General features: G+C 40.0%; 1 protein-coding gene across 40 annotated transcripts in view; it reads left to right on the forward strand.

The window, feature by feature from the left end:
• The window catches only part of FOXP1 (forkhead box P1), a 724,900-nt gene that overhangs the window by 232,137 nt on the left and 465,056 nt on the right, over window positions 1–27,707 (forward strand). The window lies entirely within an intron of this gene.

The following is a 27,707-nucleotide window of genomic DNA, read 5'->3' on the forward strand; positions in this document are numbered from 1 at the left end:
TACTCATTATAATGAAAATCAGCAAGTAGATTTTCATGAAAAATGCTCAGAACTATTGGTTGTAACATGTAAATAAATGCTTAATTTTGCACTATTGAGTAGTCCAACTGACTACTGTTCTCCAACTATGTAATGGTGACCTTTCACAAATCAAGGAAACTATGCCAGTGGGACTGCCGGCGAGACTCTCCTCATATTGAGTATGTTTAGGGTTGCAGCTTAAGTAAAAGCAAAAATACTTCAGCTGGCACTGCTTACTTTCGTATTAGATCGAGGGACAGTCAGTTCAAAAGAAGGGGGATTAGGGTAATTAAGCCTTCAGATATACATAGGATTGTCCTAAAGATCCACAGAACCAACAAAACAAGCAATGGTGTGCATTATTTCTTTAATTAAAGTGACTGGGAGTGGGAAGGTTGGCACTCTGCCATCTGCCCAAATCAAGGAATATTGTGTAAGGATTCAAGAAAGAAGTTACACCATCTCTAGATAATGCCCACAATAGTGTAGAAGGCCCAAGTCACACGTTAAAAAATGTCAATATATAGAAAAGCTAATGCCTAAACCCTTTGGATTCATCGCTTCATTTATAATGTATTTACTAATTCTACTTTGCCCTTCAAAGTAATATATGGAATTAAAACAGAAGTTTTTGCATGTCTTATATATACCATACATATTTTAAGTCTCATAGGTCATATATTGTGAGCCACCGTGGTGTACCGGTTAGACTAGGACCAGGGAGATTTGCGTTCAAATCCCCACTCGCCACAAAGCCCATTGGGTGACCTTGGGCAGTCACTGTCTCTCAAATATCATATGTTTGTTGTGAGGATAAAATGGGTGGTGGCAAACCATAAAAACTGACTGCACAACTTATGGGAAGGTGGGATGTAGATGGAGTAAATAAAATAAATATAATATATTTTGCAGGTGTTGTTTTATCAGTAGTAGAGTCAGTATTACTTAAAACATTAGACAGTCACCTTAGATGTAATATGATATAAAAAATGAACCAGGCGATCAGTTTTTAAATTCCAGTAACATTTTACATGAGGCCTCTTGAGCTACACATCATGAGTGTAATTCATGTGCTTTATACCATATATTACATGTTATTATATTTCTATAAAAGATTTCAGCACTTAAATAGTAGATTCAGTTCTGTGGTCAGAATAATTCATATTTAAATCTACTGTTATGCTTCATAATTAAATAAGAAAATACTGCTTGGACCTACCTTTTTGATATCATTGGCTATATTCTAATCATTTTTTAATTTGACCTACAAAAACAGTCAATTTCTTCATTAGTAAATTGCAAAGATATCTCAAGAGAAAAATGGGTTTTGAAGGTGTCTTACCATATCTAATGAGAATTTTAGTTTCACTTTTTTCATTCCTTTCATTTGTGCCATTTTGTAAAAAAAAGATACATTCTAGGTAAATTAATCCTTTCAAAGGAGGAAAATAATTTCCTTTTTGGAAAGGGTTATTAGAGTCTTATTCTTTATAATCTTAAATACTACTTGTGTTAAGCTGAACAATGTGTGAAGAAATTACACTATTTTAAAAGAATAATGATTACCAACCAAAGCCAAGTATTTTACAATTATATGATCATGGAAAAGAGAGCTTTCAATTGGGAAAAATGTGATTTAGATTCCCATGACATGTCTGGAGTTTAAGTATTTTTGTAAATTAGATGGTTCCTAGTTAAACAGGTGGTTTTGAAGGCTGGTTTCACTGTTGTTTTAATCATAGTTTAGTTACCATGGAGAAATATGCAAGTTAGCATTTATACACAGAAGTGAAATTTATGCTGCATAGATAATAGCCTAAATTTAGCATGACTTAAGTTTACCACTTCCTTTAAAAAAAGAGAGAGAAAGAGAGAGCAGTATATGGCTTATTATTATTATCCTATCAAGAAGGTAATTTCTTTAAAATATTTTACATTTCTGTGGGCTGTTATTTTTTCCTGCTAAAATTATTGCTTTCAAAGATTTTGAGTGATTTAGCTTAATAAAGCATATCATGTAATACCGATATTGATTGTGCTCAAAATGTTCTGATATTCACAAAGTGCTCTAGTATTCTAATCCTGGTTCTACAGTATTAAAAGAGAAGCCGATTTTCACGTATCAGGATGACGATTACTGGGTATTGGCCCTAAAACCTAAAGAAAAGAGTGCTTAGAAAAAGCATGTTTGAGGGTTGTGACATGAACTATTCTGCTTATCATAGAGAAATGTTAACCTTAATTCTACCAGGCAAGTCTTATTATCCATTATATGAATTTATATCATGCTGATCGACCATCAGCTGTACATTAATTTTGTTCTGGTGTTTACTCTCCTGACCTGTGGTTCTGAAGGCAACTGTAAAGAAGCATCGCTGGCACTTTGTTTAACTGCTACCACAAAGGTAGGGCTAAGTTTTCAAGGACAAATGTAGTGAAAGTATCATGATCCAACATGAGGTCCCCCAGCACGCAGAGAGCAGCAGATCCCTTTCAACACCAGCTGTTCTCACAGATATAGATTGCTGCAGTGAAATTTTCTTCATATAATTCAGGAAGCTCTAGAGAATTCTCCAAAACAACTGTGCCAACAAGGAAAATGTTGAATTTTTCATCAGCTTCCCAATGCAGAGTGTTAGTGGGCAATCCATTCATTCATGACCAGATGTTCATCATAGTAACACTCTGCAGTTAACTTGAACCTTGTGGCCTGTTTTCCGTTGGCTTGCAAGGGCATTGGCAGCAACCTAGCATTGGAGAATTGTGGCCTGAAAAAGCGAGAGCCTGAAAAAGCGAGAGACTGAAGCGTGTGCCTGTGTCTTCCTGGTTGGTTTTCACCAGCAACCAGACGAGGTAGGAAGTGATGAAAGAAATAAACAACACGGCACCAGTCGTTAGAGAAGCACTGGAGAAGACATCATTTCTGAATGATTCTAGTCTTCAAGGAATCATAGGGATTTTCCCCTTCTTTTTTATGATTCAGAAGATGATTGCTTCTAAATGCTTAGTTTGACATGCTTTAATCTGGTTATGTAAACTGTAACTTTAAAAAAAATTACTTTAATAGCACTTGGAAGCCAGTAGGCTGCTAACGTGTCAAGCCTGTTCTTGAGCATATGTAATCAGACTAGGTGGTACTGTAAATGTATAGAAGCCTTGTTTGAGCGTATATCTGGGATAGGCAGATACAGATTAGAATACCTCACTGCTGCAGATTTGTGGTTTCCTTCATAAACATATATTTATGTCTCATGCCATTTTAGTATGTTGTGCTAGGCACTAGTACACTGAAAAAATAGTATTGAGTAGGAGTTTTGGAATAAACAGTGTGATTTTCTACTTTGAAAAGGATTCTTCCTTAAAATGATTAACTGTGTTTGATTCTGGTTGTGCCAGCTGGCTAGAAGAGGGAAGGCAGGATTTGATAACATTTAAGATTTTTTTTTCCTTCTTAGATGTAGGGCTCTTTCATTCATTCCTGCCTACATTGTATTTCAAAATAACTTAACTATTGATTTCAGAGTGAATTGATAGAAGAGGCTACTATTATGTTAGATTACTATTACAGTCTGATTTCAAAATGCTCCTTTTAGAGCAAAACAAAATTATTTTCAATAAGATTTCATATCTTAATTTTGCTTTTGAGGTACATTCTTTGGTGTGTGCGCGCGCAGGTATCAGTATTAGAAAGATGGAAATTCCTTTTGAAAAGTACTGTTCATGCTCATAGGCACAGGAATAGTTTGTAGAATATCTACGCATTACAGTTGCCGTTTTACTTAAAGTAGTAAGCCCCATTCACATTAGTTTAATTACTCAGGTGAGTAAAGAAGTCATTATTCTGGCTCATATTGAGTGTGCCATATAAAATGGTGGTAATGGGAGATTGAGCCAGCTCTTTCACAGAGCTGAACCCTCTCAGTAATTATGTTTGTTTTGGCAGTGCTGTCTGGCTTTAATTTGTAAGGTTGCAATGAAACCCGGCCCTTCGCATTTCCTTTGCATTTCCTGCTTCGGGAAAGAACCCTGTTACACATTGCATTGAGATACCTAAGCCTGACCTACCTGTGCAATTAAACCTGTGAAGAAGTATGTTCTGATCATATCCTTTGCTTATGTTTCTTTGTAACCTTGCTTTAGAAAAGGATTAACTCCAACAGATAGCCTAGTCTCCTTTTGTGGAAAGGGGAGGGCTCTGAGAATAATACTCCGGTTTCTATTGATGCTAAGTTGCTGATAGAAAAATGAGAACAAGTTTACAGTAGCTGTGACATTAGTTACCTTTATTCAGCATGGTCCAGCTGTACTGAGCCCTCAGGAAGCCTTCACCATGCACGCAGTTTGTTCTTGGGTGTGAAAGCAAACAGTATTTGAGTTGGCAGTAACTTCCCTTTTAGAAAAGTTTGCTGCCTCGGCAAGAAACCGCAGCATGAGCTTTCTGCTTTTGAATGTTTCCACTGGCAGGATAGCCTTTTTCCACATTTCCTTGGTTTAAGGAAACAGATTTGGAACTTTTTTTTGTTTTTTAAAAAAGAAAAAGACCAAATGCCAACATTTAACAGCTGGAGTTAGTATGTAATTTAAGGTTTTAACATTATGCTTTTTCAGATGTATGCATTTTTTAAAGTGATTTTTCTTATAATGTGCAATCTATTGTAAACATTTCAGGAAATCACTTTTTATTTTTTTGTATTATTGTTTACTGCTTTTTAATATTTATATATTTATGTGTTATTTTACATATTGGAGATGCTTCATTGTCAAGGAGAAATTTGTGCTACTTAAAAAAAAACACATTCACGTTATTATCTACTTGAAGTTTTGTTTTTTACCCTCTTAGATAATGGGTTTCTGGATAAACTAGACAGGCAAAAATACGCATTTGCCAAGATAATATATTTAATAGGCCAATTTTATTTTTACTTGAAAGTAAAGCCCATTAATTTCAGTAGGATTTACTTCCAAGTAAGCAGTCTTAATTATCATTTCTCTGGAACTGAATATACAGAAACAACTCATATCTCCTTGATTTCTTTCCTTTTTAGATGATCTTGTATTTTCTTTAAATGGAGTTCCACAAACGTTAAACCACTTTTAAAAACTTGTTGGCTCCAGATTCCAAATTCAGCAGTTACAATTAGAAACAGATCAGATGCAGGAAATTAATGTAGCTAGCCAATAAATTATTGAGCAAAACTTGCCATTCAGTTCTGTGGTATTGTGGTCTGTCAGTTCAAGGATATTAGTTTTGTTTTGCTAAACAGCACTGTGTTAACTAGCATCTGTAAAAGCACCTATATGTCATTATGAAAGTTTGTTTTGTTTGCAAAGTAGGATGGGGAAAAAGAGGAGGAAGAGGAATGAATACATTAAATGCATTGTTGCCATCATGTAAAATTAACTTAGGCTGCAATCCTATACCCACTTACCTGGAGTAATCCCATTGAACTCAATGGAGCTTACTTCTGAGTAGATATGTATATTTGTACTTTAGATTTAGAGGCAAAAAATGTGTGGCAACAATGAGCGCTATCTTTGGAAAAGTGGGTGTGTGTTTTTAAGAGACAGTATCTGTTACTCTTTTTGTATCTGAGACTTGTAGACAATTGGCATTATTACATATATTACATGTTTATGGCAGTTTTATTATATGATGTTAATTTCTTGTAACTGCTGCCACTTTGTTTCCAAAGACCTCTTGAAAAAAGAATGTATTCCCTTCCAGCTTCATTAAAACAGTGCCAGTCTCAACTTTGGTTAACTGCTAAACCAACTCTAAGATAGTTACCAAGTCTTTCAGTAGAAAATATTCATTATGGGAAACCTGAACATACAGAGAAGATAATCATAGAGTTTTATAGCATTTTCTAAATTGGTTGATAGGTAGTTTATTTAATTTAATTTCAGAATAGAGTGGGTAGCTAATTTCCATCCATATTAGCATAAATTTGGGTTTAATCTGATTTAGTCAAATTAAATTTTAACTCCAAATATCCCTGTGTAGTTGGGATGCCTTTGAAGTGCTTATTTCTCTTGGGGACAATCCAGTCCACTGTGGCATCCTTCTCTCCCCACTGGCTCCAGTCCCACATGCACAGAGCTGTGCGCATGTGCATTTCTGCATAACGTCTGGATCATCCACAGAAGTTTTTAACACTGGTATATGTTCCTTAAGGGTCAGCAAAGCATTGATACAGATTGCATAATGTGTTTTCACACACCATGCTAGCAGCCTGGGAACACTATGGGCTTTGGTATTGAAAAGAGATAAACTGAATGGTGAAAAGGATTAAAACAGTAAAATGAGTCCACTTTTCTTTCTTTACCCCTCAAAACAATAAAAGAGCACAATCACAAGGAAAATAATTAACATCCTTGATTATAGGTGTTTTTGTCTCCTAAAACAGAGGGAAAAGTGGCTGCATCTTTCATCCAGTTTTATTTCCTTTGCCAGTTGATAACTCTGACTGATGAATCTTATTCTGTGCGTCTAGCCATATTATTAACTTTCCCAGAGCCACAAGAAATACCATCTGGAAACTGATTGGGGTGGATAGATTTGAAACGAATAGAAGCAGGTGTATCCTTTCTTCTGCTGCTGCTGCTGCTGCGACGTAGGTATTGTAGTAGTAAACCTGTAAAATAATAGTGGTAGTTTGTAAGTATGATATTTTGGTAACTTTTTATTTCAGAAAAATTATAATGTACTTACTTATTTTGTATGTATGTGCATTTGGGTTGAAGTAGCATTGTGGGTGATAGAAATGCAGAATTGAGGGAAGGCAAAGTTATTAGTGAGTGAGCAAATTAGGGGATTCCACCTTAGGGCTGATTCATATATAATCATTTCTGATGGTGTACAGTTCTCATAGAAGTACTTTACCACTGTAGTTTCAGGTAAAGAAGCTTTGTTTGAAGGTCCATCAGCTTGAAAATCATAAAACCTACTAAATCAGAAAGAAGGCTTAAAAACTCGTTTTCTTTCTATCGGTTGTATGTTCTGTGATCCTCACCTGTGAGAGACTTCAAATCTGTTACCAAATAAGCTGAGGCAGAAAACTGATCTTGTGAAGACTGTTTGTTGTTTATTCGGTCAGTCGCTTCCGACTCTTCGTGACTTCATGGACCAGCCCACGCCAGAGCTTCCTGTTGGCCGTTGCCACCCCCAGCTCCCCCAAGGTCGAGTCTGTCACCTCCAGAATATCATCCATCCACCTTGCCCTTGGCCCCTCTTCCTTTGGCCTTCCACTTTCCCTAGCATCAGCATCTTCTCCAGGGTATCCTGTCTTCTCATGATGTGACCAAAGTACTTCAGTTTTGCCTTTAATATCATGCCCTCAAGTGAGCAGTCTGGCTTTATTTCCTGGAGGATGGACTGGTTTGATCTTCTTGCAGTCCAAGGCACTCTCAGAATTCAAGGCACCACAGTTCAAAAGCATCTATTTTCCTTCGCTCAGCCTTCCTTATGGTCCAGCTCTCGCAGCCATAGGTTACTACGGGGAAGACCATTGCTTGAACTATGCGGACCGTTGTTGTCAGTGTGATGTCTCTGCTCTTCACTATTTTATCAAGATTTGTCATTGCTGTCCTCCCAAGAAATAAATGTTTTCTGATTTGCTGGCTGCAGTCAGCATCTGCAGTAATCTTTGCGCCTAGAAAGACAAAGTCTGTCACTGCCTCCACGTTTTCTCCCTCTATTTGCCAGTTATCAATCCAGCTGGTTGCCATAATCTTGGTTTTTTTGAGGTTTAACTGCAACCAAGCTGTTTGCACTTTCTTCTTTCACCTTCGTCATGAGGCTCCTCAGCTCCTCCTCGCTTTCAGCCATCAAAGTGGTATCATCTGCATATCTGAGATCGTTAATGTTTCTTCTAGCGATTTTAACTCCAGCCTTGGCTTCATCAAGCCCAGCACATCGCATGATGTGTTCTGCATACAGGTTGAATAGGTAGGGTGAGAGTATACAACCCTGCCGTATTCCTTTCCCAATCTTAAACCAGTCCGTTGTGCCGTGGTCTGTTCTTACCGTTGCTACTTAGTCGCTATACAGATTCCTCAGGATGCAGACAAGATTACTTGGTATCCCCATCCCACCAAGAACTTGCCACAATTTGTTATGATCCACACAGTCAAAGGCTTTACAATAGTCAATAAAACAGAAATAAATGTTTTCCTGAAACTCCCTGGCTTTCTCCATTATCCAGCGGATATTGGCAATTTGGTCTCTAGTTCGTCTGCCTTTTCAAAACCCAGCTTGTACATCTGGCAATTCTCGTTCCATGAATTGCTGGAGTCTACCTTGCAAGATCTTGAGCATTACCTTACTGGCATGTGAAATAAGTGCCACTGTTCGATAGTTTGAACATTCTTTGGTGCTTCCCTTTTTTGATATGGGGATATAAGTTGATTTTTTCCAATCTGTTGGCCATTCTTGTGTTTTCCAAATTTGCTGGCATATGGCATGCATCACCTTGACAGCATCATCTTGCACGATTTTAAACCTTTCAGCTGGGATACTGTCGTCTCCTGGTGCCTTGTTATTAGCAATGCTTCTTAAGGCCCATTCAACCTCACTCTTCAGGATGTCTGGCTCTAGCTCACTGACCACACCATCAAATCTATCCCCGATATTATTATCCTTCCTATACAGACCTTCCGTATATTCTTGCCACCTTTTCTTGATCTCTTCTGCTTCTGTTAGGTCCTTGCCATCTTTGTTTTTGATCATACCCATTTTTGCCTGGAATTTACCTCCGATGTTGCTAATTTTCTGGAAGAGGTCTCTTGTCCTTCCTATTCTATTATCTTCTTCCACTTCCACGCATTGCTTGTTTAAAAATAATTCCTTATCTCTTCTGGCTAACCTCTGGAATGTTGCATTTAATTGGGCATATCTCCCCCGATCACTGTTGCCTTTTGCTTTCCTTCTTTCTTGGGCTGCTTCCAGGGTCTCAGCAGACAGCCATCTTTCCTTCTTGATTTTCTTTTTCTTTGGGACGTTTTTTGTTGCCGCCTCCTGAACTTCTGTCCATAGTTCTTCCGGGACCCTATCTACTAAATCTAGTCCTTTAAATCTATTCTTCGCCTCCACTGCATATTCATTAGGAATATTCGTGAGCTCATATCTGACTGATCTGTGGGTCTTCCCTATTCTCTTTAGTCTGATTCTTATCTGATTCAATAAGAAGTTCATGATCTGAACTACAATCAGCTCCAGGTCTTGTTTTTACCAACTGCATAGATGTCCGCCACCTTTGGTCTTTGAAGACTGCACCAATTCTAAAATGAATGCAGAGACCTTAGCGTTGCCCTATACCTTATGGTCAGCGTAGCATAGTAAATAGGATGTTTGATTTGGGCTGGGGAGACCTAGGTTTAAATTCCTACTGAGCCAAGATACCTGGATATTCTTGGCCTAAGACACTATCAGTCTGCTTAAACTACTCTACAAGGAAATAGCGAAGATGAAACGAATAAGCTCCTTAGTAGAAGAGTAAGATAGAAATGTGATAAAAAGAATCGACTATGTGGAAGCTGCCTCTGACAGATGGTAGTGGCATACAAACTTGCCATATGATTGGGGCAATCCACATGGCAAGCCATTCTTCACATAGGGCCAATACATCAAGCAACTGCCATAGGGATGTTTTTCAAGGGCCTTCTCCATAGTGGTTGCCCTATGGTCTAATCTGTGGATGCATTTTTCGGATGGTACAGTGTTCACACAGTCCATTTTTCTATGTTTGTTTCATACAGGAAACCATTTCTTTTAGAGAACATGGCTGTTTTGGGTGGCCTCTATATGGTTTCCATAACATGTAAACCATCTCTCATTGTTTGATAAAGGTGGTCCCTTGCAGTATGAGAGCATGTCTGCTATTTTAATCTTAGTTTCTATTTCACATAAACCCATTGAGATAATTTCTGACTCATCTTTGAAATGGCTGCTTCAGATACTGTGATTGAAGTCTAATCATAAGACAGTACTTTCAACCTTTATATCTCAATGGTACTGTATTCACCTGCTGTACCACCTTGTCCATATGGCACACATATTTCATACTGTAACAATTGTCCATATGCACACTTAGGAGTTGCACCTGTCTTTTCACAATAATGGTACTTCTGAGGGTAATATACAAGTTATCTTGTTTAGATTAGAAGGTGATTTGAAGTGGGCTGCACAAATCATGTCACTTGGCAATTTGAGGTTACAAGGATAGTTACAATGCATATTGAAACAGGCTTCCAGATTTTGCAAATACTTTCACAAGTGCTCCTCAGACTGACTTTCTTGAGTTATCTAAAGACAGAATTTAACCCAATTCATATGAAAAGTATGAAATGAGTACATACTTTTTTTTTTTTAATCTTCCAGTCAGGCTTTTCAGTTTTCTTAATGGCTTTGCTTCTGTGTCTTTAACAGCAGCCTCATGTGGAGAAATATAGCAGCCAAAGGTCTTTCTAGGTTACAGTTGAAGTGATGGAGGAAATTCATGCTTAATTTTTGCTTGTAAGGTTGTATTAACTTGGTCCACCCAATTAATTTGCACATGGAAATGAGCAGTTACATATATGAACATTTCAGCTAGCAGTTACTAATCTGGACACTGGGAACTTGAAAATTAGTTGGAATCTGCCAAGACAAAAATTCACTGAGCTCATTGTAATACAGTATGACTTGTTCTTTAGTAAGGGTGGAAATATTACCAATGCCTCAAGAACCAAATTCACGGGCACATGTCTGTCTGCCTGGGCCTTATTGCACTTTTATTTACTTTCCTTTAGCAAGACCTCATCACACACATGAAACAGCCTGCATAAAGGACCACATTACCACAGCATCAAATTCAAAGAGTGTATGAGTAAATGGGTGATTTTTCCATATATACAATGGCATGAGAGATGTGACCTCTGTGAATCTATAGATATATAGTTTAGTGTGCATGTGTTAGGTGTGTATGGTGTGGGTGGCTAAGGAACAAGTATGTTTTCTGAAAGATTTTCTCAAGTTGCAGATTGGCGTTGGGTTGTTGTTGTTTTTGTCTTTTCAAAATCACATGAGACAGCAATTCAATAAAATGTACACAGTACAGAGGCTCATTGCTTCTTTTCTTTTATTTGTTTCCCCCTTGCTGTCACCATTTAGATTGTAAGCTCCTCAAGTCAGAGACATTTCATTGTTGTTGCTGCACGTTACTTGTAAAGCATCATGTAAAATAACAGTGCTGTATAAACAAAAAATGTATTTATACAAACACACACCCCCCCGGGTTAAAATTTTGTATAGCCCCCAAGAGCCAGATGAAATTGTTCCAGGGGTCTAGAGGGCATAACTTTATGGGGAAAAGATGAGAATGGACTCAGCTGCACTAGTAAGCCAGCCAGCCATTTATTTCCTCTCCTAGTTGCTGGGAGAAGGGAGGAGAAACTGCATATGCTTGCCTGCAGCTAGACAAGTAGTTCTGAATTTCTGGGGTGCACACACACTGAGCTCCACCATTAAGGAATCTCACACTTCTTTATTTGCCTGGGAGACGTCTTTGTACTGCTTTGTGCACCTTGTGTGACTCTCAACTCACCACTTGACTGCCTTCAATGTAAGCTGCATGAACTGTTTATGTAGACTGTGCATAAAACTTTAAAATGCCTTCAGCTTGTGGCATTTAGGTTGATGGAAGCTGAACGTGGTAGTGGAAAATTAAGAAAAACACACATTGTAATACTTGGTTCCAGCAAGCATTGTTTGTTTTGTGTTACCCCGCCCTAGTGTTTAATTGTATAAATTAAGTGTCGCGCCACCCTGCCTGAGGTGTTGGCATCCTATTCTGATTTCATTTACAGCCATTAAATTATATTTGTCTAATAATGTGAGAATCTAGGGGCAAATGTATTTATAGAATGTTTACCAGTGCTTACATTTAAAATAGAAATAACTGTTCTGCAGTTGCAAACTCTTAAGAATGGCAAAGTTTAAGTTTTGGCAATATTTATTTTCCCGCAGAATGCCAACCATATGGAGAAAAGAGTAATGAATCGTAACGCTACCCAGACAGCATCTATATGACTCAACAGCTATAATAATACATTGTTTTCTGGAGCCACCTAAATAATTGACTGTAAGAAAACAACACTATTAAAGTGAATTACAAAAGAGTGACTTTGTTCTAAAGAATATTGTATGTAATGATCTAGGAGAATTCACTTTTGACATTGTTAAAAGAATATAACTGAGCTGAGGACCAAATTATACTTCTAAAGAATGAGCTTTTTCTCTACATCAAACATTTAATACAGTAAAACAATGCTGTACCCGGTGAATAATTAAAATATGAAAAGAAAAAGCATTCCTCATCTCACAGCTTAATTATATGTATGAGGCACTTTTAAATGGCGCTTCGGAATATGAGGAATTAGTTTTATTTTTTCATCCTAATTTATTATAAGTGAAATTATAAAATGGCAAAGTGTTATAGATTTTGCTGAACTTCTCAATCACTTTTGCAGCACTTTACTACTTGATTTTTAACTTGTTGGTGAATGGAATTAAGCCTTTTTTCTTGTAGAAATACTCAGTGAAGAAAGATAGTGGAAGTGGTATGCATTATCCTACTGAAAAGTCACCTGCCTTTAAGTACCAAATGAGGACAACAGAGTAAGGGGGGGAGGGGAAGTTCAGGCCATCAAACATGCCAGGACACATAAGAATCAAAGCAAAGCAGTGTGTAACACAGGTGTTAAAGAATGCAGGTTGATTAGCTTGAGAAGGAGCTAAGTTGAGAGGTCTGTGAAGTATAATTAGCTTGTAAAGAGGTGAGCTATACAGCAAAGTACCTTATTTTAATTTAGCATTCCCTGTTTTTGGACTGCTTAATTTTTAATTGCTAATAACATTTTTTAAGTAAAGAGAAATCTGGTAAAATTGACCAGAATAAAGAAAAAGTCAGAAAACAAAGTAGAAAGGAGGGAGATCAGCCCACAAATTAAGCAATGTCCCCTTCAAAACCAAGAGAGCTAGCTGATACGTAGAGCTAGCTGATACGTGTACATTAATCACCTTTTGTTCCTATCAGTAGTTTATACCTACAGTTTCTCTATGCAAAGCAGTGAAGAAGTAGATATTGAACAATAAAAGTAATTCCCTGTAAAAAACATAGCTTTTGTTCCATGGAAAATTGTGTTTTATAATGATAAGAAGAAAGTTACTTCCTCTAGTCTTACAATTTAAATAGCTAAAAACTGTCTGCCAGTGACTGCATTGCTGTGTTGTCATGGAATGCTCATAAACATTCTAAACGCTGAGAGAGGAATGATCTATTCATAGGATGTTGACAAAACCAAGACGAACTGTGCTTCTCTTAGGGAAATGGAAGGCCAATTTGATTAAAGGAAAAATCTCATAGGCCTAGGAATAGGAGGAACTGGGTACTGTTGGCAGGTACAGCATACAGAGGAGATTGCTTGGAAGTTTAGCTGGACAATGGATATGGAGATGTGGAGATAAGACACAGTGACTGTCATCACTCTGTGTTGGGTAATACCACATTTTATAATTTATATCCATTGTAAGAGGATAGTAAAAATGGACTTCAGAATCAGCCATCTCTCAGAAGCACAAGCAAGTGGCCAGCCACCTTTTCACTAAAGTGGGGTGACTGTGAAATACTTTTTTTCTTTCTTTATTAAATTTATTTTATGGAATAAGAGGAGAAGTCCTCTTATGGATCAGTAGCTGGTTAAAGAACAGAGAACAGAGAGCAGGCATAAACAGTAAATTATCTGAATGGAGGGATGTAAACAGTGGGATCCCACAGGGATCTGTATTGGGACCAATGCTTTTCAACTTGTTCATAAATGATCTGGAATTAGGAGTGATCAGTGAGGTAGCCAAGTTTGCTGATAACACCAAATTATTTACGATAGTTAAAACAAAAAGGGACTGTGAGGTGCTCCAAAAGAATCTCTCCAAACTGGGAGAATGGGCATCTAAATGGCAAATGCAGTTCAATGTAAGCCAGTGTAAAGTGATGCATGTTGGGGCAAAAAATCCCAATTTCATGTATGTGCTGATGGGATCTGAGCTAGTGGTGACTGACTAAGAAAGAGATCTTGGGGTTGTGATGGACAGTTCGATGAAAACATTGACCCAGAGTGCGGCGGCTGTGAAAAAGGCAAATTCCATGTTAGGTATAATTAGAAAAGGAATTAAAAATACAACTGCCAAGATCATACTCCCCTTATATAAATCTATGGTGCAACTACACTTAGAATACTGTGTACAGTTCTGGTCCGTGCACTTAAAAAAGGGTATTGTAGAGTTGGAAAAAGTGCAGAAACATCTAACTAAAATGATCAAGGGGCTGCAGCAGCTCCTGTATGAGGAAAGGTTATAGCAGCTGGGACTGTTTAGCTTGGGAAAAAAGGCGAGTAAGGGGGAACATGAGAGAGATCTGTACAAAATTATTCATGGTGTAGAGAAAGGGAATAGGGAGGAAAATGTCCCCATATCTCATAATACTAGAACCTGGGGTCATCCCATGAAGCTGATCAGTGGAAGATTCAAGACAGATAAAAGGAAGTACTTCTTAACACAGCTCATAGCTAAATGATGGAATTTGCTACCACAGGATGTAGTGATGGCCACCAATTTGGATGGCTTTAAAGGGGGGTTAGACAAATTCCTGAAGGAGAAGGCTATCAATGGCTACTAGTCTTGATAGCTATGTGCTGCCTCCAGTACCAGAGGCAATATGCCTCTGTGTACTGGTTGCTGGGGAACATGGTTGGGAAGGTGCTGTTGCACTTATGTCCTGCTTGGAGTTTTCTGTGGGGAACTGGTTGCACAATGTGTGAACAGAATCCTGGACTAGAGGGACCCTTGGTCTAATCCAGCATGGATCTTCTTATGTTCTTTAGAAACAGGAGCAGTTGTTGCACTAGCCTCAGCCCTGCAGGTGCACTAGCCTCAGCTGTGCAAATGCACTCCTGGCCACCACCGAAATGTGAGCATCCAAGTTGGTTCAGGGCTGAATCCAGGAGTACACCCAAACTATGAACCTGAGTCTTTAGGGTGAATGTAATCCCATCCTGCACAGGCTAAATCCCTATTTCCTGATCTGCCTTTCAACCTACCAGGAGCACCTGTGTCTTGTCTAGATTTAGCTTCAATTTGTTTAATCTCATCCAGTCCATAACCAACATCAGACACTGGTTTAGAATTAGATGGAAAGGAAAGATCAAGTTAGGTGCCTTCAACATACTGATTAAAAAAAAACCCTGTGGGAACAAGATGGAATCCTGAGTGACACCATAGGCCCATGGCCATGGTATCAAACAGGAATCCTGCAGGACCACCTTCTGAAATTGCTCCTCTAAGAAGCTTCTGTGAAAAGATGCACCCAGAGAGACATTTCAGAAGGATAGCATGGTTGATTGTATTGCTAGCCACTGAGTGTCCACTAGAAAAACTCTCACTATCTAGGTCTCAGCATAGATTGTCCATCATGGTGACCAAAGCAGTCGCTGTCCCATAAACAGGCCTGAAGCCAGACTGAAGTGGATCTAGATAATCCACATCCTCCAGAAATCTGTGGAGCTGAAAAGCCACCACACACTCCAGCACCTTGCCCAAGAATGGAATACTGGAGACTGGACAGAAATTATCCAGTACTGTGGGGTTCAGGGAAGTTTTTAAAACAAAGGTCTCACCACAGCCTTTTAGGCATGATGGAACCATGCCTTGTTGGAAAGAGACATTCACCACTGCCCTTTTCCCACTTGCGCTGTGTGTATCCTCTGTCATTTTTATAAGCCAGGAAAAGCAAGTGTCAAGCACACACATGGTAGGTCTCATCCTTCCAAGGATCCTGTCCACATCCTCGTGCTGTACAAATAAAGAAATATCCATTATAGCTGGACAAGCAGAGGCCAAAGTTACATCAACTGGACCCGTATAATCTGTGGCATCCATGGTGGCACAGATATGAGCTATTTCATCTGCAGGGTTTGTCACAACAAGCTATTGAGTGGTCTACATTTTCAACTTATGGAGGACTCTGTAGAAGCAAAGGTGGTGAAAAATAATTTCTTCGCTGCCATCACTGCCATAGAATAGGCCTTCAAATGAGCTCTAGGCTGTGTTTGTCCATATTCACTCAGTTTTCTGCCAGTGTCTCTCTAGTCCAGGGGCAGGCAACTTTCAGAGATCCATGGGCCAATTTTGCCCCCCCTGGAACTCACTGAGGGCTGCATTCCTGCCCCCCTGCTGCAGCTTTGTTTTAAGGCTAAATAGGCCCTTTTGCCACTGGCACTGTGCCACTGAATTTTGGCAGCAAACCACCATTTTTTTCCGCCACCACCACAAGAGATTTGGCAGGGGGCAGTGAGGGCAGCACAGAAGGATGGGGGTGCATCTGTTGCCAATCCCTGTTCTAGTTGTTGTCCCACTCATTTCATCCATCCCCACTCCCTTGAATAACAGGGAGCTTGTTTGACTACTCAGTGGGAGACGATGCTCAGGAGCAATCGTGTCAACTGCCTAAGTCATTTCCCCATTACAGAGGTCAACTAGGGCTTTGACAGAATCACCCACCAAGGTGATAGCAAAACCCTAAGAAAGCCATTATAACGCCAGTTGAATCCATTAGTCTCTTGGGGCAGACCATCTTAATTTGTTCTTCAGCCCTGCAGAGCTTCCAAGTCCCAGTAAGTCTAAACCTCACCAAGTAGTGATCTGCCCTTGACAACAGAGGTATAGAACATTCCTCCATGCCAAGCTCATCATCATCCCTTGCAACGTGAAAAAATAGATCCAAAGTATGCCCTGTCAAATGAGTGGGGCCAGATACCAATTGGGGCAGACCTATAGTTGCTGTGAGTCCATGAAGCCTTGAGCCACTTAAGCTACTTGAGCCACTGAAGCCTTAAGGCTAAGGCAGCCTTAGCATGTACAATAAGCCAGGGAGGTTCACTGCAGAGATTACCATGGCTAGCTCAGGAGCATTGCTGGGCAGCAGGGCAGGCAATACACCAGCAGAATCCCAGTTCTATCGGAGCACCCACAGTCAGATATACACACTCAGAAGTGGGAGACTGCAGGATACCTGTTGTGGGGGATAGAATTATGGTGACTTCTGCAACTCTGCCCCCCACTCCCCCAGGTCTTGCCTGCTGATGCACAGAGAACCCAGGTGGGCAAAGCTGTGAGAGATTTACTTCTTCACTCTCATCCAACAAGACATAATACAAGCTACCGTAGGTCGGCGTGCTCGTCCAGGATCATGTCTTGGATGGCTGTTTCTTAATTCTCCAAACTGACATTCAGCATTAACACAATGGGACTGTCACCAGCACCAACCAGGCTTTCTGAAATGGGAGTCAGTAGTAGGAATGAGAGACAGTAGTAGAGAACCCATCTGTCACTTCTAAATTTTGCCTTTGAAGATAACCTTGATTAGATTCTTCTACTCTTTGGTGTTTTAATGTTACTTTCAATCTCACCTATCATCAAACCATCATACCTTTTGGTGCAAAAATTCGGCTTTGCATCATTTTCCCTTCGTTGAAGAGAAGCTATTAACCATAACAACATGGGTATTTCAAGCTTGAAATTCACTCTAATTTAAACCACACCCAAATGCTGATATTTATCTGTGTAAGTCAGGAATTAAACATGCCAGATTCATAACCCTGGAGACAGATCTTCTACCAAACAGGTAAAGCATGGTTAGTGCTTTTGTAAATGTCCTGATATTTTATTTGATGCCAGTCATGTCTGCGTGAGATTATGGTTCAGCATCCAGGATAATCTAGTTTTGGCTTGCATTTTGGTTCTTCCAAAAAAGGGAGCCAATTAATTCTAAGTGTTGCAGCAGGTTATTTACGTAATACAGAGTTCAGTCCTGTGGGAAATATAGGATGGGATGGGCAAATTTGTTTTGCAATTTATGACATTTTTCATGTCATCATAAAGTCAGGCCAATCACTGTATCATTATTACTCACCTTCTTCACCCAAAATACTTCTCTGCATGCTTTTGCTTTTCAAACTTTGTATATGATTAGTGTCATCAATATGATTCATCATAAGTGGAACAGAAGTGGGAATGGCCTTTCAGGTTATGTAGAGCCAGAGAAATTTAGGGCACTAGAGATCAAAACCAGTGCCTTCACTCATACCAGGAAGATGTACTTTAATGGACTCCCAATGCCCCCTCTTGTCAAGAGAGGGGAAATTGCATTTTGTACTAGCAACTGCTTCATGGTATCAAGGTCAGGTCCACATATAAAGTATCGGGATAGTTAGGCTGGTGAATATGAGAGCGAGGGCTTTTTTAGTGATGGCCCTGCATCTCTGAAATCAGCTTCCATCAGGGGTTTGTCAGGCCCCTTCTGTGCAGGTCCTTAGGAAGACTCTGAAAACACACCTATTTTCACTGGCTTTCCTATAATCTGTGGGCTGCAGGTTTTATTGGTGTAATTTGTTTTTATAGTGTTCTTTTAGTATTGTATAGTATATTGTTGCTATTTGTATATTTTTGTATTTTTTTTATCCTGTATGCTGCCTTGAGAGGGGTTTTAAGCAAAAGCCGAGTGTAGTCAAACGCGTACCCTGGATTTTAGGAAAGCTGATTTTCATAAACTCAGAACAATGATCAGTAAGGTCCCATGGCAAGTGATGCTAGCGAGAAAAGGAGTCCAAGATGGGTGGGAGCTTTTAAAAAAGGAAATTCTCAAGGCACAATCACAAGCAATTCCAACAAGAAGAAAAGGTGGAAGACAACAGAAGAAGCCAATGTGGCTTCACAAAAAGCTTAGGGATGACCTGAAAACAAAAAAGGACACATATAGGAAGTGGAAAGAAGGCCAAATGACAAAGGAAAAGTACAGGCAGGTAGCACAGAATTGCAGGGATGGCGCCAGGAAGGCTAAAGCTGAGAATGAGCTGAGGTTAGCAAGGGATGTTAAAAACAACAAAAAGGCTTTCTTCAGCTACGTGCATAGTAAAAGCAGAGGAAAGAAATGGTGGTTCAGCTATTAAATAAGGATGGCAAAACGATAACAGATGACAAAGAAAAGGCAGAGGTGCTCAATTCCTACTTTGGCTCAGTCTTCTCCCAAAAGAGGGTCTATGACCCCCCTGGCAAAGGCGAAGTACAGGCTGAAGGGGCAGGATTGCAGCTTGAGATCGACAGGCATATGGTCAAGGAACACCTCATTACTTTGAATGAGTTCAGATCTCCAGGGCCAGATGAACTGCACCCTAGAGTCATAAAGGAACTGGCAGAAGAACTCTCAGAACCGCTGTCTATTCTCTTTGAGAAATCATGGAGGACGGGGGAAGTGCCAGATGACTGGAGGAGGGCTAACGTTGTCCCTATCTTCAAAAAGGGTAAAAAGGAGGAACCTGGGAACTACAGACCAGTCAGTCTGACATCAATCCCTGGGAAAATTCTGGAGCAGATGATAAAGCAATCCATCTGGAAGCACCTTGACAACAATGCCGTGATTACTCGAAGCCAACATGGATTTCTCAAAAACAAGTCCTGCCAGACAAATCTGATCTCATTTTTTGATCAAGTAACCTCCCTTGTAGACCATGGGAATGCTGTAGACATCATATACCTCGACTTCAGCAAAGCTTTCGACAAAGTGCCCCATGATATCCTGATGAGCAAACTAGCTCAAAGTGGGCTAGATGAAACAACGATCCGGTGGATCCACAGTTGGCTACAGAATCGGACTCAAAGAGTGCTTATCAATGGGACCTTCTCAAACTGGGGAGAGGTAACGAGTGGGGTACCGCAGGGCTCAGTCCTGGGCCCAGTGCTCTTCAACATTGTTATTAATGACTTGGAGGAGGAGGTGCAGGGAATGCTGATCACATTTGCAGATGACACAAAATTGGGAGGGATAGCTAATACTTTGGAAGACAGAAACAAAATTCAAAGTGATCTGGATAGACTGGAGCGCTGGGCAGAAAACAACAGAATGGCATTTAATAGGGACAAATGCCAAGTTCTGCACCTAGGAAAAAGAAACCAAATGCACAGTTACAAGATGGGGGATACGTGGCTCAACAACACTACAAGCGAGAAGGATCTTGGAATTGTTGTCGATCACAAGCTGAATATGAGCCAACAATGTGATGTGGCTGCAAAAAAGGCCAATGCTATTTTGGGCTACATTCATAGAAGCATCGCTTCCAAATCCCGGGAAGTACTAGTTCCCCTCTACTCAGCACTGGTTAGGCCTCATCTGGAGTACTGTGTCCAGTTCTGGGCACCACACTTGAAGAAGGATGCAGACAAACTGGAGAGGGTTCAGAGGAGGGCAACAAAGATGATCAGGGGACTGGAAACAAAGCCCTATGAAGAGAGACTGAAAGAACTGGGCATGTTTAGCCTTGAGAAGAGAAGACTGAGGGGAGACATGATAGCACTCTTCAAGTACTTGAAAGGTTGTCACAGAGAAGAAGGCCAGGATCTCTTCTTGATCATCCCAGAGTGCAGGACACGGAATAATGGGCTCAAGTTACAGGAAGCCAGATTCCAGCTGAACATCAGGAAAAACTTCCTGACTGTCAGAGCAATACGACAATGGAACCAATTACCTGGGGAGGTGGTGGGCTCTCCCACACTGGAGGCCTTCAAGAGGAGGCTGGACAGCCATCTGTCAGGGATGCTCTGACTTGGATTCCTGCATTGAGCAGGGGGTTGGACTCGATGGCCTTGTAGGCCCCTTCCAACCCTACTATTCTATGATTCTACTATTCTATAAGGCCTACCCCTAAAGGCAGCTTAAAAATAATTATAAATAAATAAATACATGAATACATAAATGAAATGAAATTAGAGAAATTTAGCCTCAAGGTAAAGAAGGGATAATGGCAGTTGACATATGTGCATCTCAAAAATTTGATTGATGGGTGGGAGATTTACAATACTTGGGGAGATGAAAGTGGGGAACAAAAGTTGGTATGCCAACTATGCCTCAATGTATCAACTATACTTAGTTCCAGATTTCTACAGCTTCTTGAACACATATGTACATTGCGCACTAGGGTGATGAGAACCTTTGTAGGATCTTACAGGGAAGGTCCTGAGGAAATAAGTACAACACGGTCCAGTTCCCCCTGTCTATTTCCAGGGGATAGAGTTAATTAATAAAGATCCGAAGTGCCATACCCAGTTTGAAGGCTCCAATAAAGGTGCCCAATAAAGGCTTTGACTTCTGCATTTGTTCAGGGAACTCCTCTGTGGTGTTTTCAGTGTAGTTCTGAGTCTGCAGAGCTCCCTCTCCTTTGCCCCTGACATATTCCTAATCCCATCCACAGGCATGCAAAAAGTGAGTGGAGCCATATTTCCCTGGTGGGGCTCAAACTCTCTTTCTTCCCAAACCCCAGTGCCTTGTGTAGTGAGCCACTGGAGGTTGGTGCCATTACTGTGTCTGTGTCTGCCCTTGATATGTGTCATGGCCCCTTGCAAAAGCTGTTTCTCTTAAGAATCTTTTCCTTCCATGGTTCCTTCCTTTTCCTAGGAGAGCTGTGTGTGCTTTCTCCTGACCCTCTGCCTGGGGAGCTATTTGCCTGCCGGTTTATATGTCTCCGTCTGTGCTGCACTCATAAAACAGTGGTTGTGTGAGCATAAGGGAATTCAAACCCCTGCCTTTAGGGATGCCTGGTGACGGATAGTAATGGGGTAGGTGCTGGCTGTGCCACATGGATTGACGTTCTGTGGTGTTGTGATACAGGAGGTGTGCCCCTGTTGTGAATTTATTCCCTGCCTCTGTATGTTGGCAGCACATAAGTGTTGCCTATTGCACAGTTCCTGATTGGTGGGCTTGGCAGGGCTTCCAGGGAAGTTGGGGATGTGACTTCCATTTTCCTGTATATTTTTGTATTTTCTTGCTGTGTGTTTCCCTCCTCCTCAGTTGAGTACACATAGGATACAGCAGCTGTTCAGTCAGTGTAGCAGCAGTGCATCTCCGATGTCAGTGTAATGTGAACTATAGGATTGTTCTGTTAGTTAACAGTTCGTGTACTAGAAGTCAGCCGTGGGGTTCTCATTATAGTGCCTGTCTGAATAATTAGTAGAATCACTGTTTACTTATCTTGGCAATAAAAGAAAACTTGCTCTTTGAGACGACAGGATGACAGGAGCACTTTGCAGTATGGTCATTAGTGTGTGCCTGCCATCAGTGTCATGAAACAGTGTCAAATTAGTTAAGACCCCCTCAGGAGATAAACTGGACCTGCAAATTATCCTCCTGTGTCCTAGGAAATCATGTTTCCTAAATCTCAGATCACATGTGAGGAAATGATTAGCATGGCTCATAAATTATCTAATTTATAGGCATGCAACTTTTATAAGTAGATAACATGGGAAACTTTTTAGCACTGTGTTTATTCTACTTATAATCTCTTATATAATACAACTCAAGGCACATCTGTTTTCTTTTCAGGTGTAGGGGGAAAAATCTGTATACAGCCATTGAACAACTAAAGCCCTAAAGGAAGTAAATGTAAATCCACTGAAAACAATATAATTAAGTTTGTTATCTTATAGCCTTGATAAGTCATTGACAATAGTTTTTTTTCTTGTGGTGGCAGTTGTTCATTAATGAGTTCACCAATTAAGTTTGAAAGATTACAGCCATTGCCCAGAGGATTTATCTCTTAAAAGCATATTTTTTCCTGGTACATTCTTACTGTATTGTAAGCTTTTCTATAAAGGAGGTATAATATTACCTCTTAAACACATTAAATCCTATTAGAAGATGCATAAGGTCCCAAAATAATTTTACATTTACTTACTTAACATGGAGAAAACTTTTTAAAAAATCTGTTCCATGCAGTGATGTCTAACAGTATGAGATTCTCATAGTTAAAATTTCTCAGTATCCAGCTTGCGCTGTGTCACAGAGAAGTTCTCTATGTATTCATTTACTCCTGAACAAACCACTATCTAGGGAATCAATTATTAAACCAAAATTTTGGTAATTGAATCAGCATTTTTAGAAAGAACTGGCGTGCTAAAACATGCAAAGTGTCTGTTCATAAGATGCATCTCTGAAAAGTGCCAGAGGTTATGCTCTGTTTATCTGTCAGGACTTTTAACATAAAGTAAATTAGTTTAGTAAATATGTGACATATCTTATAACTACACTAATGAAAGAATCCACCTCAGCATTTTGAGTAGGGTACATTTTTTTTGTATCTTTACCGGAGAAACATGTGATGTGCTAAACTAATTCCAACTTTTAAAAGTTTTTTTTTTTTAAATCAGGAAATTGCATACTCTAGAGATGGTGCCTGTAAAGCAATTGTTATATGAAGTCCTTATTTGTTTTTGCGGTGATCCTCTGTATGGAAAGATACTTCTATGCAGTGGATTATCACACAGGGAATTTTCTCCATGCCCCTTGCAAAGCCTTGCTACCTTGTTCTGTGTAGACAATACTTGACAGACATGGTAAACCACGTGGAAGAAAATGCCTTTGGGAATTATTTGAATCCATCTTCATATTGCAACCATTTTGTGTGCACTGGCTCTTAAAAGGCAAGAGGTAGATCCATAAAATAAGACAAAGGGTTGGTTCCAGCTGTTGTGCAAGTAGAAGTCTGCTTACGCAATGGGGCTTCCCTGTCCTCTCCGCTCCCCTGCAGCTCACCGCCCATGGCCCAAATTTGCTCTCTAGAGGGTGTTAAAATAGTTATTTTCTACTTATCTTGTCTGAGTGTTACTTAACTTCCCCCAACAATCAAATAATAACATAAGAAGAGCCCTGCTAGATCATACCAAAGCCCCATCTAGTTCAGCATCCTGTTTCTTACATTAGCCAACCAAATGAACACTTTCCAAATACCAGGTCTTTGTGTCAAAAAATTAAAAAAATGACGTTGGAGGTCCTGCATTCTGAGTCATATGTTTGGGTTGACCAAGGATAAAATCCAGCTAAAGTCCTACTTAGAGTGGACCCATTGAAATGAATGGGACTTGTTAGCCATGACTAACTTAAGTCCCATTCATTTCAGTGGGTCTATTCTACGTAGGGCTTTAGTTGGATTCTACCCCAACTATCCTTTACTTTCATTTTTCTTGCCGTTCCCTCACCATTTTCACATATATTGAGCATATAGAATTTCTGCACTGGCAGCCATGGAGCTGTGCCAGTTCACACTAGCTGAGGATCTGGCCCACAATGTACAAATCATATTAAGAGCCTGACTTAATGATGGGGAAAGGCGGTGCTGCATGTAAAGACATGTACAGAGAAAAACTAGAGTGATAGGTGAAGTCTGAGTCACACAACCCAAATTTGCTTGCAGTATAGTGCCTCCGATGAGGATATCCCCAGGATTTCCTTTCATTTAGGTGTGGCTATTACTGGAAAAGTACCAAATATAAGCTTTGCAGGTCCTAATAAGTTTTGGAATCTCCAGTTTAGGTTGCTTACTTGGGTTTCTTTTTTCACTAGATTCACTCTGTGAAATGACACGATCTGTTACACTGTAAGTAGCTTTTGCCAGAGGCTATAGATTTGACATCTGATGAAGGAAAATCAGAATATCAGTCTGTCGTTTTTAGGATGAGACCGCTCATGGTAACTAATTTTAATCAGCCCCTCAGTTATTATTAAACAGATATTAACTTAATGGTTCAAAATCAATAAAAACTTAAAATCAATTAAATATTTAAGAATTAATGGACAAGAATCAATGGAAGATAAGGCTATCAGTGGTTGTTGATCATGATCCACTTTCATGATTAATCATAAGCATCAGAGGCAGTATGACTCTGTATGCCACTTGCTGCAGTCCATGTGCAGCAGGATGGTATTTCACTTGTGTCCTGCTTGTGGTCTTCCCACAGGCATCTGCTTGCCCATTGTAGGAACAGAATTCTTGACTAGATAGGCCTTTCTTATGTTCCTAATGTTGGCAGAACAGCAGTACACTTGACGAGGCTGAGCTGCATGAAATCCTAGCTGAAGGAGCATGCTTTACTCTGGATAAATCACACTGGCGCACTCTGGGTCAAAGGAATAAGGAAGTATGCATTTATTGCAGGAAATACATGTTGTATAGGAGGGTCCCCAACTCAAGATGGAGGGAGACCCAAAGAGATGTCTCCTCTCTGAGAGGAAAAAGCATGAAGAAGTAGGAAGTAGGAAGTGAAGTCAGCACCTGAAGATTATCAGTGTACCATGCGAAGGAATTTCAGCACAGATCAGAGGAGAGTCTAGGAAGTTTGGAGGTCCTCTATCTATACCCTTTCAGACACATGCAGACGCACCTGTTTTTCTCTTTGAAGCTAGCTGAGTTGAACCCACACTTCCAACACTTAAGACTACTGTGTATACTTAATACCACATGATGATGAGCTCTTGCTCACTTTAGAAAAGGAAGGAAGGAAAGCTGTCCACGCTTAAATGAAATACCTGTAATTAATTGGCGGTGAATATGTGTGTTTTACTGTTTTCACAAAGAGAGCTTCGCTTACTTGGGACCTCTGGTTACTTAGAAGGAAGCTGCAGAGATTTACATAGAAAATAAAAACTGGCATGGCAAATACATTTTCTAAGGGAGCAATCCAGTCCATATTTAGACTGAAAAAGTCCTACAATACCCACCAGTCCATGTTGGGAGTTGTAGGACTTTTTTCTGTCTAAACCTGCATAGGATTGCATCCTAAGCCAGCAAAAGGCTCTGAACATGTCCTGTGTGCAATGTATAAGGGTCTTTATTCATCAGTATTTGTCTGCTTGTGCTTCTGCTATATATGCATACTATGCTTCTTCCTGTACCTTTTCTTGTAGGTTTCCTAGGGCACTGTTACATGTATACTCAAGAGGTGAAAGTATGCTTAAATATATTGAAGGTTTCTTGCACATCCAGGAAGCTATAGTTAGAATTTATTTCTTTGAATTGGTCACTATTTATACAGTGAATACTTAATATTTTCTTGAAAAGAGTGTCTCTGTTGATCTGTCTACACATTTAGCTCACTTTGGAATGCATTTTATCAGAACAAGAAAACACCAGGGGGTGGGGGAAGAGGTTGATGTTAATAAATAGCCTGAATGCCCCATAGCTGAAAGCAGTAGTTACTTAACATTATTCGTACATTTATAGAGATCCAACCTTTCTAAATTAATTTTAGTTTACAAATGTAAATCTAACTATTAATGAAAAATGGATACATTAATTTTGGGTGTGTTCTCAGAATATTTTTGAAGAACCATGCATTCTAGATTTCAAATGTGGGCTTGCAAAATTTGTGTGCAGAAAACCCAGCATATGAGAAATTACACTCTTCCAAACACTGATTGATGCAACTTATCTCACTTTATCATCACTGGTGAAATAGGTAACTTAGGAATGTGGATACCTTTTTATAGCCAGAACCTAATATTTCTATTTCAAGTAAATGCTCTGTATGTGTGTGTTGTGATAGATTCCCCAGCAATGACAGTTGTGCTGGGCTGCAGGCAGTCTACTGAAGACATAGATTCCATAGTTGACCAAATATCAACAGCACTGGGTTGGGTATTATTTTCTCAGGATCCAGAAGTACTTGCCAGAAGAACCATGCATTTCACATGATAAATTATCACTGACTAGGTGAAAAACTAAGTATCCCTGTCCCTGTGAGAGGGCAGAAAGCATGTGGCAAGGATGGAGCAAACATTCGGGGGAAAAGCAAAATTGATAAAAAACAATGATTTTTTAGAAATTTAAATTGGCTTTTAAAAATTTAAGTCAATCTTTAATTGTTTTTTGAAACATCATAAATACTAAATTTTTCTCTAACTTAAGAAATAACATAGTTACAATTACGTTTCATCATAAACATCCTAAATATATACTTACAGTCTCATAAAAATGAAGTTACCTTCCCATCAAACACAGGCATTTATTTCAGATTTTCATCTCATGAAAATGGCTCTGTACATCCGCTCGAAGGGGCAAGGGGGTACGTGACATCATTCTGAGAGTGGTAACAGTGGCTGCTTGAGCTGAGCCTCCCCCGTTTGTCGCTGCTTTGAGTTTTCAACTACCTAGAAAAGGCAGGAGGTAGGTAAATTAAATACAGGAGACAAGGGATGCCCTCGAGTTTAACCAGCACCACAAGGGTGCCTGCCTCATAAGGCAAAGAGGCTGTAGCAGGCAGCAGCATGACCAGGCTTCTCATGCTGCACACAGCTGGCCTGTCTATCTCTACTGTCCAGGTCCTTGCAACATGAGTGAAGCCCAGACAAGGGGAGGTCAGTAAATTAACCTGGGGGTAGGGTAGGGATTCCATTGAGCAGAGAGTGGCTGCAATGTGGTAGAATGGTGGACCTGGAATGGGTGGTGAAGCTGGCTTTCTGGCAGGTCCAGCTAGGCAGCACCATGGCTTGTTAGGGCCTTGGGTTGGTAGCCTGCGAGAGCACCTGCCTTGTAAAGCAAATGGGCAGCAGTCCAATGGGCTCTCTCCCACTGACGGTCAGTTTGCAAATCACTGGGTTCTCCTATTCCACCTGGCTTGCCCTCCCCCTTGAATTCTCTTGAATTTAAAGTGAACCAGTAAGTTGTTTTCGAGACCACACATGAGCTGAACTGGGGAGAGAACACAGGAACGTTGCCCATGCCCAGCAGTTTCTGCTACTTCCCTCATCTTAGCTTTGCTTACCTGCCTGTTCCTC

Source organism: Heloderma suspectum, chromosome 2 (genome assembly GCF_057233095.1).
Source record: "Heloderma suspectum isolate Gila_16-S chromosome 2, 16-S_ref, whole genome shotgun sequence".
Taxonomy (NCBI): domain Eukaryota; kingdom Metazoa; phylum Chordata; class Lepidosauria; order Squamata; family Helodermatidae; genus Heloderma; species Heloderma suspectum.